Consider the following 14,965-nt stretch of genomic DNA (forward strand, 5'->3'; position numbering starts at 1 on the left):
GAAAAATCAGGACAACTATAATAGCATAATCGATAAAATATAATTTAAAAAATACAGGAGAATTGAAAACAATGATTGACAAACTTGATTTACTATTTTATTTTCCCCCCAGAATGTAAGTTTTATGTTCATTGAAAGTTATTGAAAAGTGCTAAATTTTGTAACCTTTGAGATATGGTTAAGTTTTACAAAAATATTGGAGAGGAGAAAAGAGTTAGGGAAAAAACGTCTGTTTTCACTAAAAATCTTACACACATTGAAGTCAGATAAGTGGACCAAATTATCTGGTGTACTGATTCTATTCAGCACTACAAATTATACATCCTTTCTAGCACAAATAAACCATTTTAAAAACACCTAGACCAGATGGTGCCTCAAAAATCTGCAATGAATTAATATAGAATGTGTTTTCTGATTACAATGAAATTAAGGGGCATTTCTTAACTAGAAAAGCCCAACCTTTTTAGAAATTAAAAATCAGCTTCTAAATATCCATGGGACAAATAAAATATCACAAAATATTTAAGACTGGGCAATGATGGAAATAAAAACTTGTGGTTTGTAGATAAAACAGAACTAAGAGAAAAATTTGTAGGCTTAAATGCTTATATTGTGAAATTAGAAAAGCTGTAGATTAATGAGTAATACAGCTATTTTGTAAAATTAGAAGTGAACTGAAAAATAACTTTCATAAATCAGAAAAAGTTAAGAAAAAAGAAAAAATAATGCTATGAAATATATACTAAGAGCATCTAAAAAGCCAAAATTTAAGTGTTTGGTAAGGTTGATAAAATTGATAAAACTCTGGTAAGATTAATAAAAAAGAACATGGAAAAGTAAGCAAAATCAGGATGGGATAGTAGACAGAGTTATGGATGGTGCAGACGAAGAAGATATAAGCAATTTTATGCAAATACATTTTAAATTTTATTATTATGGTCAAATTCTTAGAAAACTGCATCTTTTAAACACTACATAAAAAGAAAAAGAAAGGAAAAGTGTCTTTTATAACCATGAAATGAATTAGTAATAAAAAACATCCAGACCTGGATGATTTTAAGCCTACCGGAATATCCAAGGAGAAACTAATCACTCACACAAAGTAGTCCAGAGTATAGATAAAGGAGGACTATCTCCCAATTCATTTATTAGGGTCACAACCTAGATATAAAAATCTGATTAGAATAGTATGAATAAAAGAAAATTATAATGGCTAATACAAAATTGTTAATGTAGACTCTAAAATATCAGCATATATAAAAGGAAAATCCATTATAGCCTAGTCAATTTTTCTCAGGAGTGCAAAGTTGATTTTCATTTAAAAAATCAATTAATATTTTCTAACTTTAGATAATAAATGAGAAAAAAGCATGTGATTAATTTTATAGAAACTTTTAATTAAAAAATTTAATTATTAATATTCAATAGCTATTCATGAGTTATGACTAAAGATAGTATGACTATGCATGTACATAATTTTTAAAAATTATGCATAAATGATTAGAATTAATAGAATTTAGGAACCTGCTGGTTATGAGTATATAAAAACTGTGTTCTTATAATAATAAGTTATGCTAAAACAATTGTGCATTAATGTTAAAAAATAAAATTGGACTTATAGCTATATCAAATATAGAAATAAAGTTTATGTAGATTAAAGGCCTAACTAAAAAGAAAGAACAATAAACATTTTAGATGATAAAACATTAAAAAAATTCTCAGAGTTTTGGGATGGGGAAGGATTTCTTAAGCAGAAGCATCAACCACAAGAAAAATGGCGGCCCTGGCCAGGTGCCTCACTTGGTTGGAGTGTTGTCCTACACACCAAAAGGCTGCTGGCTCAGTTCCCAGTTAGGGCACATACCTAGGCTGTGGGTTTGATCTCTGGGGGCACATACAGGAAGCAATAAATCAATGTTTCTCTCTGACATAGATGTTTTCTCTCTCTTTCACTCTCCCTTCCTCTTTCTCTAAAATCAATTAAAAAATATCCTCAAGTGAAGATTAAAAAAAATGATGATTTTGACTGCATTAAAATTAAGAATTTCTATTCATCAAAATACATCATAAAGACAGTGAAAACAGAAGTTCCAGTTAACATGGTGGAGCAGGTAAATGCTGTGCACATCTCCTCCCAAGACCCTTCAAAATTACACTAAATTATAGAATAATCAACCTGGAGAACCATCTGAAAACTAGCTGGATAGAAGTCCTATAACTAAGGATATGAAGAAGGAGCCATGTAGAGACTGGCAGGAGGAGCAGAGAAGCCAAACAGGCTGGTCCTACACCCACATGTGGCAGTTGCAAGTTCAGAGGGATATGTCAACAAGAGAGAGGAATGAGGGATCCCAGCCCACATGAGGTTTCCCAGCTGAGAGTACCAATACCAAGAAGAGAGCCCCCACAACGTCTGGTTGTGAAAATCAGTGATTTCATCTCTCTGGGTGAGACCGAAAGGCTGCTGGGAACCCAGGTGTCCTCTTAAAAAGGCCCATGCACAGACTCACTCGCAGGTACTTACCCTGGGCTATGGCAAAGGTACAGCAGGTTGGGAAGTGTGAGAGACATACAGGGAGAAACTGAGTTGTGTAGCTTCAGCACAGAGGGTGGAGGGACAGCCACTATTGTCCTGGCTGAGCCTTCCTCCAACACAGCTCACCATGAAGTGCCATCTTCCCTGTGTTGAGTCCTCTCCACATGGCCAAATATGAACCTACATTAGCATGGTGAACTCCACTTGCTCCAGCGTGATGACTCTGTGAGACCGTGCTCCCCACCCCACAAATTCATGCACCACGTACTACCAGAAACTATTTCAACAGCAAGAAGTAGCCTCAGCCTGGGCTACAGTCTTTCTTAAAAAACTCTCAAAGGTTGTCAGGCCCCAGGCATGTGGCAGCTGGCCTCAGTGTGCCCTGTGCCTTTCACTGAATGGACACAGGTTCAGCACTGATGCAGAACCTGGATCTGTATTAACCTACTGAGCACCACTGGCCCCACTGTGGGGACTCCTTGATACCCCACCTCACCCAAATCTCATACCTCCTGAGGCTCTTTTAGTGGTGGAGCATTACAGGCAACTAGCAATGCTGCAGTAGGACTTGGGGTGCTCTGCACATTTTGCCTAGCTGCCCCAGGTCTGGTACTGGTCACAGCTGTCCTTGGTTCACAGCATGACCCCTCCCATGCACCTCCAGGTCTAGCACAGGCAGTTACCAACTGTAGATCACTTTGTACCTGCTACCAGGTAGCCTGGAGCCATTCACAGGCAGTGACTGACTTTGGCCTGGATGGTAGCACCTCTCAAGAGGCCCTGGAACTACCACACCTGGTGACTGGTTTCAGACCACAACAGAGCATGACTCATTAGCCTCACAATGGCACATTCAAATGGTGGTCTTGGCAGGCACCAGAGGCTGCTGGGGTGAATCCCACTTCATGGCACCAACCCCAACACAGCAGTTTGTATGCTGTGGTTGTGACCAAGTCTCACAGCCAGTCAGCCTGAGGGTCAATCCAACCAATGGACATGCCAACAGCATTCAAGACTCAAGTACAACAGGAGGGTACACAGAAGCCCACACAAGGGACTCTCCTGAAGCACCAGGCTCAGTTGGTTGGGGAAATTGTGCCACTGGACCCCTAAAGACACATACTATATAAAACCACTCTGCCAAGACTGGAAGATGTAGCAGATCTACCTAATAAATAGAAACAAAACAGAGAGACAGCCAAACAAGGAGACAAAGAAACATATCCCAAATGAAAGAACAGGAGAAAACTCCAGAAAAAGATCTAAACAAAATTGAGGCAAGTAATCTATCAGATACAGAGACCCAAACACTGGTTGAAAGAATGCTCAAGGAACTTAGTGAGAACTTAAGAGATAGTAAGAATAAAAAAGGAGCTAGAAACCATAACAAAGAACCAATCAGAAATGAAAAGTACAATAACCGAAACAATGAATACACTAGAAGGAATTAATAGATTGAATACAGAAGAGAATTTTATCAGCAATTTGAATGACAAGGTAGCAAAAAACACCCAATTAGAATAGCAAAAAGAAAAAAAAGAATTAAAAAAATGAGGATAGTGTAAGGAAACTCCAGGAAAACTTCAAGAGTACCAACACTTTCATCATAGGGGTACCAGAAAAAATAGAGGGAGCAAGGGATTGAAATGTTATTGGAGGATACAATAACTGACAAGTACCCTAATCTGGCAAAGGAACAAGACATACAATTCCAGGAAGTGTAGTCTCAAATAATATGAACCCAAACAGGCTCAAACCAAGACACATCATGATTAAAATGGCCAAGGTTAAAGACAAAGAAAGAATCTTAAAAGCAGCAACAGAAAGGCTATTAGTTACCTACAAAGAAGTTCCCATAAGATTGTCAGCTGATATTTCAACAGAAACTTTTTAGGCCAGAAGAGATTGACATGAAATATTCAAAATTATGAAAATTAAGACCACTCTATCAAGCAAGGCTATAATTTAAAATTGAAGGTGAAATAAAGAGCTCCCCAGATAAGAAAAAGCTAAAGAAGTTCATCATCACCAAACCAGTGTTATAAAAAATGTTAAAGGGACTTCTTTAAGAAGAAGAAGGGGGACAAAAGAACATAAATATGAACAATAAAATGGCAAAAAACCCCTATGTACCTATTTATAATCATTTTAAATACAAATGGACTGTATGTTCTAAGAAAAAGATAGGGTAGATTAATAGATAAGAAAATAAAATTCATATCTGTATATGTGTCTATAAGAGACCCAGTGCAGAGCAAAAGACACACATAGACTGAAAGTAAAAAATGGAAAAACATATTTCATGTAAAAGGAAACAAAAAAAGCTGGAGAAGCAAACTTATATCAGACAAAATAGACTTTAAAACAAAGCCTCTAACAAGAAACAAGAAAAAGGACATTTCATAATGAAGAGGGGATCTGAAAAAGGATCAGTCCAACAGAGGATATAACCCTTGTAAACTTTTATGCACTCAAAATAGGAATGAATATATATAAAGCAAGTATTGATGGACATTAAAGAGAGATCAACAGTAATAGGGTCCTGGTAGGGGACTTTAACACCGCATTTACATCAATGGATAGACCTTCCAGACAGAAGATCAATAAGGAAACAGTGCCCTTAAATGACAAATTGGACCAGATGGATTTAAATGATATTTTTAGAGCATTTCACCCCAAAGCAGCAAAATATAAATGTTAGGGCACAAAACGAGTCTCAAGACATTTAAGAAGATTGAAATTGTATCAAGTATCTTCTCCAAACACAATGGTATAAATCTAGAAGTCAATTACAAGGAAAAAACCCCTGAAAAACACACAAACACAAAGTGGCTAAATAACATGCTACTAAACAATGAATGGATTAATAAGATCAAATAAGAAATTGAAAGATACCTTGATACAAATGAAAGAAAACATAATGACCCCAAATCTACGGGACACAGCAAAATCGCTGTCCTAGGAGGAAAATTCATAGCAATACAGGCCTACCTCAAGAAACAAGAAAAATCTCAAATAAATAATCTAACCTTATACTTAAAGGAAGTAGAAAAAGAACAACAAACAAAGCCCAAAGTGAGTAGAAGGAAGAAAACAATACATATTTGAGTAGAAATAAATGAACAAAAAATTACAAAGGATTGAGGAAACCAAAAGCTGGATCTTTAAAAAGATAAATAAAATTGATAAACTTTTAACCAGACTCATCAAGAAAAAAGCAGAGAGGACTCAAATAAATAAAATCAAAAGAAAGAGAATTAACAACTGACACAACAGAAATACAAAGGATTTTAAGAAAATACCAGGAATAATTATGTGCCAGCGAATTGGACAATCTGGGAGAAATGGATAAATTCCTAGAAACATGAAATCTTCCAAGACTGAATCAAGAAGAAACATAAAATCTGAACAGGCTGATTACTACCAATGAAACTGAATCAGTGATCCAAAAGCTCTGGACTAGATGGATTAACAGGTAAATTTTAAGGAACACTTAAAGAAGGATTAACACCTATCCTTCTTAAGCTATTCCAAAAAATTCAAGAGGAGGGATAGTTCCAAAGCTCATTTTATGAAGTCACAATGACCTTGATTTCAAAACCAGACAAAGACATTACAAAAAAGAAAAATTATAGGCCAATATCCCTGATGAATAAAGATGCAAAAATCCTCAATAAAATATTAGCAAATATAATTCAGCAATACATTTTAAAAATCATAATCCATGATCAAGTGGTATTTATTCCAGGAATGCAAGGCTGACACAATACCCACAAATCAATAAATGTGATACACCATATGAACAAAATGAAAAATAAAAATCATATAATCATATCAACAGATACAGAAAAAGCATTTGACAAAATTTAGCATATATTTATGATGAAAACTCTGTGCAAAGTGAGATACCTTAGCATAATAAAGACCACACATAACAGAACCACTGCTAACATCTTACTCAATGGGGAAAAGCTAAAAGTGTTTTCTTCAGATCAGGAGCAAGACAAGGATATCTACTTTCATCACTTTTATTCAATATTATTGAAAGCCCTACCCACAGAAATCAGACAAAAAGAAATGAAAGATATTCAAATTAGAATGGAAGCAGTAAAACTGTCATTTGCAGCTGACATAATATTGTATATAAAGAATCCTAAAGATTCTACCAAAAAACTATTAAAACTGCCCTGATTGGTGTGGCTCAGTTAGCTGGATGTTGTCCTGCAAAGCAAAAGATTGCCGGTTTAATTCCAGGTAAGGGCACATGCCTGGGTTGCAGGTTTGGTCCCTGGTTGGGATGCATGTGAGAGGCAGCCAGTCAATGTTTCTCACATTGATGTTTCTCTCCCTTTCTTTCTCCCTCTCTTGCCCTCTTCCTAAAAAAAATATTATTACTACTGACAACTGAATTCACTAATCAACAGGATACAAGACTGATATTCAGAAATAGGTTCCTTTTTTATATACCCATAATGACCTATCAGAAAGAGAAATTAAGAAAACAATCACAGCACAATTGCATCTAAAAATATATGAGGTCTGTTCAAAACAGTCTAGCTATTGTTAATATAACAAGAATAGTTCGCGTGACATTGATGTAATCTGGCAGCCAAGGAGAGTGAACTGGAATGCACATACATGAACAATGATGACTTCACTGTACTAGTCAGTGGAGGTGGTAGACACCCTAGAGTGGGCATGTGTACTGTGTAGCTGTTGCATCCAAAATGACTAAGTAAGAAGAGCAGTGAATCTGCATCAAATTTTGCATTAATTTTGAATGTTCCTTCACAGAAACTATTTGGGTGATTCAGAAGGTGTTTGTGGACAGTGCAATGAGTGCAGCATAGATAAAAGTGTGGCACAAATGCTTCAAAGATGGTTGAGAATCTGTTGAAAGTGACCATCTTCTGGAAGGCCTACAACCAGCAGAACACCTGAGAATGTTGAATGTGTAGGGCTGCAATCAACAAAGATTTGTGACTGGCAGTGCAAGAACTAGAAGCTGATCTGAGGATTCCAAAACCTACTGCAGGACCTTTCATGAAACATGTCATGGCAAAATTCATCCCATGGCTTCTGCCACTAGAGCAGAAAGAACATTGTGCTGCAGCTGCTAATGACTTGATTCAAACCACTACCAATGAACCAGAGTTCTTTAAAAAGATAATTGGAAATGAACTGTGGGACTATGGCTGCATGTATGATCTGGAAATGAAGGCCCAGTCACCCCAATGGAAGCTACCTGGTTCTCTATGCCTGAAGAAGGCACAGCAAAATAGCAGCAAGATCCAGATCATGTTAACTGTGTTTTTTGATTGGGAAGGTCTTGTCCATCATGAGTACACCCCTGCAGGTGAAAAAATTAATAAAGAGTACTACCTTAGTGTTCTTTGTTGGTTGAGAGATGCAATATGATGAAAATGGCTGTAGCTATGAGCAACTGGTGATTGGCAGCTTTATCACTACAGCGTGCCCACTCACGCATAACATCTTTCACAGAGTATTTTTGGAGAAACATCAAGTCACCCAGGTGACTCAGTTCCCCGACAGTCCAGATTTGGCACCCTGTGACTTCTGGCTTTTTCCCAAACTAAAATCACCTTTGAAAGGGAAGAGATTTTAGAATGTCAATGAAATTCAGAAAAAATGACAGGGCAGCTGGTGATGATTCCAAAAAAAGGATTGTGCAGAGTATTTTGAACAGTAAAAAGGTTGCTGCAGGAACTGTGTGAGGTCCCAAAGTGCCTACTTTGAAGGGGACTGAGGTGTCACTGTCTTATGTACAATGTTTCTTGTATCTTGTATCTTCTGCAATAAAAGTCTCTATTTTTCATATTATGTGGTGGGGTACTTTCTGGTCAGGCCTTATATATGTAGAATGTAAAGCTTATGAACACAGAAAAATATTTTCCAAAAATGTCTTGTGATGCAATATAATGGCAACTACCATAATATCATGTATTTTGGGTGATCAGTAGATTTTGTTTACTTAGATTGACATCTGTAATAGTTTGCAAATATTTTAAATTTTCAAGCTGTCTTAAATATACAAGTGTATCTTAAAGTATTTCCATGAGGCATATTCTGAATTCTCCAAGATATCCCTGGATAGTGGAAAATATATATATAACAGGAACATAAAGGGGAATGAGCCTAGGGAGATATCTACAATTGCATCAAGCAAGTTAACTCAAATTAACATTCCTGACAAAAAACATGTGCTTCTGACTTATGTAGTAAAAACAATTGCTCCATCTATTAAACTCTACCTAAATAATATATTTTTAGAAGCACATGCTGTTCCTGATTTTGGATAACCTTTGTTTGAGAAATTGTTAACTATTCTTCTTCATCCAAATAAGTTATTTTGATAATTTCTGAATATGTTTTTCTGAAGCTTCTTCCCTGATGATGAGAATGAGGCTCAATATTTTTTGATATATGGAAACTTAATAGAATCTATGTAAAATTTTTGTACCATTGAAGGCAAAAACTGGTTAATATGTTTTAAAGCTTTTCTCTTTATTACAAAAGAACTACATGCACATATTGGAAAATTTATAATATATAGCTGAGCCAGTAAAATTAAATGAAAATTTTGCTAACAAAAAAGAGAATGAAAATAAAAGTCTACATTAGGGAGGACAATATCTATAGCCCATATAAGTATTAAAACTTAGCATGCAGAATATAGTTTAAATATTCTGAGAAATCAATAAAAACCATTTATCAGGACAGTAAAAAATGGACAAAATGTTTAAATAGGTTGTTCATAAAAGAGGTCCAAAGGTCCAATTAACACATAGAAAGTGGCTTTCCTCTTTCTCTCATTTCCTAACAGGCTCTGGTACAGGCTGACACCTGCCAAACTCTCCTAAGCCCCACCCATTAGGGCTTCCAAGTTCAACGCTCTGCCCTCTGCTGGCCTGACTGAGATTTGGTAGCTTCTCTTTCAAAGCAGGCTGGGGTGGCTCTGACTGTTAAGTGCTAGATTTCTAATGAGGCCTTTACCCTGCATCAGCTGCTTGACCAATTCCTATTGCCCTTGGGTCCCTTTACTTATCTCGTGAAATTTCCAATTCACAGGGAACTTGGAAATGCTTCTGCTATTGTACAGTGTCTGCAGATGTTGTATGAGGCTTCCAAAAGAGAGACTTCTTAAGGCTGCCACCTGCTCATGGTTTAACCTCTGCAGTGACATATTCTTCTAAGGCCAAGGTCTGAGGGCTTACTCTACTTTCTAAGCTACTGATCCTTTCCTAGTCCTCCTTATGTTGTCCTACCGGTCACCTAGATCCTTACCATGGAGTTAGACATCTCTTCCCTATGGTGCTAATACAAATCCTGGAAGTGTGCAGCAGTATCGTTCGCTTCCAGTTTATTCTGATCAAGATCATTACCACAAAAACACATGTGTATGGCACTTCCCACTGCCATGAGCCATCACCATGTGTGCACAACCCAAGACTGTCTGCTTCCAATCTGTTATAGAAAGACTATACAAATATCTTTCAAAAATTATCTTCTGTAAGGCAATCTTTCATCATAGTATAGGACCAACACAAATGGTGTTACTGACAATTTACATGGAAACTCGAGATTTGCCATTGTAATTCAAAACCTTAACAAGAATAGGATTTTTTTTTTAGCTTCTTCTCTCCACTTGACATTCTTAGACTCAGTTCTTTGGAATCCATCCCCTTAGAATTGTGTGTGTGCATGTGTTTGAGTGTGTGTACACATACACCTTTCCATCATTGAAATTGCTTCTCTCACATGAGTCTAAGAGTTCCTGATCAGATTGTTATTCACTGGCCTACAGGGTTTGACAACCCACTAAAGCTTCTACACCTTCAGATGAACATCTTAGTCTCAATTCTAAACTTAACCTGATGTTGCTCTATTTACCTAAAATGGGTCTTTTGTGTCTATGTCAGTTATCAAGAAATGTATTCCTCATCTACATTTAACTGTTATATTTCTCTTTTTGGAATTTTTCCAATTATCACCCAAGAAAAATTTACTTATGCATAGGGTAGTACAGCTAGAAAAAATGGATAAAAGAATCATTATTTTAGTATAAAATGCACATATTGAGTCAGACATCAAAACTTCACTCAGTTTTCCCTGCAATAATGAAACATAAATCTTTCTCAAAGAAAACAGTCACTTAACAGATATGTATAGGCAACATCCACATATGAGGGATTGAATTAAATCATGAAATAATAAAAAGACACAAAATCATTTTCTTAATCATTACCTTAGATTATCATATTAGGATTTTGATAGCCTCTTCAAAAGTTAGTCTTTCATTTAATTAATATTTATTGAGTGTGTAACACATTCTAGGTACCATGTTAGTAAATGGAGATTCAGTTATGAGCATCACAAACACAGTTCGTGCTCTTGCGGAGCCTAGATTTTGGAGTGGAGACTAGTGCAGTAGGATCTGTAGGATAGGGTGCTGTGGGAGCACAGAGGCCACCTAATTCAGTCTTGGAGAGATAAAGAAGGGATCCCCAGGGTAGTAATGTTTAAGCTGCAACTGGAAGAACGTGTAGGAATTAACCAGGTACAGACCAGGAGGTGGGGGTGAGGTGGGAGGTGAGGAATGTTTAAGGGAGCACCCTATGCAAATGCTGAGAGCTGAGGAAGAGAGACGCATCTGAGGGATCATGGTGCTTCACTGTTTTTGGAGCACCCAGAGCGATGTGGGAATAAGGAGACGACACTGGAGAAGAAAACTGCTCCTATAATTATTGTTGTCAGGGAATGGGGAGAGTTGTGCATTGCTTTTATAATAAGTAGAGTTAATACTGTGTGTCAGACAATGTTATCATGGGTGTGATAAAAAGATAGTAAGAGTCCAGATAGGCCGTGCTGCTATAACAACGAGATGTCACAAATTCAGTGCCTGAGAGGACAAGAAGTTTATTTCTTTCTTGCTTTGCAGGACCATGTGGTTTCAAGTCAGTAGGTAGGGGTAATAAAGAGGAAGGTGGGCTCTGTTCCTGGCACAGACCCAGGATGGTTGAAGCTGAGCTACCTTTGTCACCACCACAAAAGGGGAAAAGTGGATCTGCGTGGGTGGTTATAATGGGCCAGGCCTGAAAGTAGCACAATGTGCTTTTCTCACAGTTCATTCATCAGAACCCAGTCACGTGGCTACACTAGCTGCAAGGTATCTGGAAAGTGGAGCCCAGCTGTACTCCAGGAAGAAGGGGATTTGGGGGAAGAACTGGCAGTCTCCACCATAGTGATGGAGGGAAGAGCTAGTGGACTTTCAACAGGACCATTGCTCATACTTTCCTCTCAAACCCCTTTGTCTGCTTGCCTCTGGTCATCTCACAGTCCCTGGCTTCTTTTGATTTCCACATAGGCCCCCTTAGACTATTAATCTCCACTCTACCCACCAGTCTTTCCTCAACTACATTCAATACATGCATCAATCTTCTCTGACTCTCAGGACAACAGGATGTTTGCTTGCCCTGCTCGGCCTGTTTTAAAAGGAAAGAGTCCAGCCCTCCTGGTCAGTTGGAGCAACTAGAAATGCTGGTTGGTGAATCAGTAGGTGGCACTCTATGTCAGCAAGACACCCATTCCAAAGCAACACACACCGAATGCGTGCAAGGATGTAGTCACGCTCAGAACACAACATTGGCTCACTTGCCCTACTTCCTCAAGACTCAACTTTCAAAAAGAGTGGACACACCCAGACTGACCAGTGGGTCGTTAAAAACAGGGATGTCAACATGCTCTGATCTGAGTGCCAACAAAAATATCTCCTTTGTGCAGATGCTTTCTTCATATTACACTCAGCAAAGGCAAAGAAGTTTGACCTGTCTGGGTTGAAGAGCCACAGATTGCTCTCCTTGGGGCTTCTCAGGAGGTATGGAAAGAGGCGTGAGTGTTGTTTTAATGGGAGTTGGAGCTGCTACTTTCATAACTACTGATTAGTCCTATTCGCTGTTGGGAAACCCCGGGGCTCGACATCAAAGGCCTCATTGTTTGGTTATTTCTCTCTTTCATTGTGTCACCTTGGTAAGGTGTCCTTTCACTCAGCAATGTCTTCTGGGTCATTTTTCATAACACTGAGAAGGTGTGGACGAAAGTAGTACAATGAAGATTTGGAGATACCTTTCCTTATTAAGAGTTTAAACTGACATTCAGCAGAGATGAGGAGGGATGAGAAATTTGTTGATGAAGAATTTGTTTTTATTTGTTTATGTTCTTGGGTATGTCTCATTTTTTGTACAAATTCAAGTATTTGAAAATCATATCTGTGCCTGTGATTCACAGAGACCTCTACTGGCATTATAAGTAAATAGATGCTACCTAGAAAAAGGGAATCTGGATGTTAGGGTTTTTATTGCTCTCTTCATTTAATATACAAGCCTCATGGAAATTTAGGCAAATAATTTTTCCTTAAGGCTAATTTAGGTATTACAGTGTATAACAGATTAGTATTTTGATATTATCTGTAAACATCACATAGTTATTATTGACCACCTGATTCTTAGCCATGTTCCAAATTGAGTTAGCTATATGAACATAATAACTCACAGCAATGTTCATCTCTTACTCTGTTAGTCTTTTTTAAAACCTTTCCAAGAAGCCTTCCTTCAATCACCTCCACTATTGTTTTTCTTTATATCTTACATTTGTTTTTATTTATTCTAGCAAAGCCCCTGTGTCAGTCAGGATAGGCCAACTAATGCTGTGATAACAAATAATCCCCAAATCTCTGGCTTAAATCATCAAGTATGTTTCCCCCTCATACTCCATGGACAGTATGGCTCAGCAGGGGGCTCTGTCCATGTGTAGATACCAAGGGACCTGGTCCAGGCAGACAATTGGCTCCATACTAACATGAGCTCCATAATCATCAAGTTGGGTCAAGTGAATTCAGTGAAACACACACTGGCTTTTCACATTCTATTGACAAAAGGAACAGATGGTCACAATTAACTGCAGATCAATAAGAAACAAAGGATACGTTAGATTAGCAAACATTGTCTATTTGAATAAGTCTTACAACTTAAAGCACTTTCTTTTCTCAGGGAAGTAGGAAAAGTAGGTTAATATTTTTTCCATTTTACATACAAGAAAACCAAGGCTTAGAGAGATGAATACATTTTAAGGTCAAACATGTTCCCTTTAGGGTACGCTATCATGATGGCTAGGGATTTTAAAAAATTAGCTACAATTTTTCAGCAGCATATTTGTAAAGTTTTAATGAACAAGTGCCAATGCTGTAGCCTGGCATTCAGAGTGATAGAAAGTGAACAACATTTCTCTAGCTATGGTACCCATCAGCAATCAGAAAACTCCAAGTTCTTTAAAGTCTCCCCTGCCAGCTATCCTAGGAGTCACGGGGGATATTTACCATGTGCTAATCAATCTGGTCAGCCAGGTGCCATGTGGTCCTCTGTCCTTGCCCTGACTGCATGGTGACTGTTCCTGCTAAGCCCTTGAAGCCTGTGTTGAAGAAACTCATGCTCCCTCCAGAGAACGCACCTGTAAAATGGGTTGGGAACTCAGGGGAGCTGTCTCCTTGCACTTAGGAAGCCAGTGCCCAATGTGGGAAAAACTCTATTAGCTTTTACTGATTGTTTTGTTTCAGCTCTCTTTCTCTTTCAGTCTCGAACATGAGACTTTAGCCACTCTGCGATGCATACAGGATCTCCCTGTCCTCTTGCATCACACCTGTAGGCCTCAGCTCTCCCTCCCCTCCTCCCCTCCCCTCCCCTCCCCTCCCCTCCCCTCCCTCCCCTCCCCTCCCCTCCCTCCCCTCCCCTTCCTTTCCCTTCCTTCTCTAATGATAAACTCTTTCCCAGAAAGCCCTTGGGTCACTCATGCAAACAAACACCTGGTGAGTCCATCTTACCCAACTTCCAGGCCAGGCATGCCCATACTTGTCTGACTGCCACATCCAATGGACCTACTTGCTACAGTATTTTTGAGAGGAAGAGACTTGTTATCCCATATGGCAAAAAAAATATTGCTACTTAATGTAATGGATTTAAGTACATCAGTATTTCATGATTTGCTCAAAGAACATCATACATTTCAGATGTCTGGCCACCTAAACAGGTAATAGTAATTGATGTAGGAAAATAAACACTGACCTCCACAGCCCAAACTTACATTTTAGTCTCGGATCTGTGTCCTGTGAGCAACTTTGGGAAAGTAGTTTAGCTCTTCTGAGCCCTTTTATCACTCATAAAATAAAGGAAGGAGTATGGATGTTTCTAAGGACTTTTTCAAGTATGAAATTTGTGATTTGTGGACAAGATTCACTACTTGCAATTGTTGTCAACAGGTGGCAGCAAAATCCCAGTCTTTAGTGAGTTAAGAAACAGGGCGCTACCTGCCTTCGATTTATCTTCAGAATTTTAGAGAACATTTAGTTAATTTTGTTCA

This window comes from Phyllostomus discolor, chromosome 4, assembly GCF_004126475.2.
Source record: "Phyllostomus discolor isolate MPI-MPIP mPhyDis1 chromosome 4, mPhyDis1.pri.v3, whole genome shotgun sequence".
Taxonomy (NCBI): Eukaryota; Metazoa; Chordata; class Mammalia; order Chiroptera; family Phyllostomidae; genus Phyllostomus; species Phyllostomus discolor.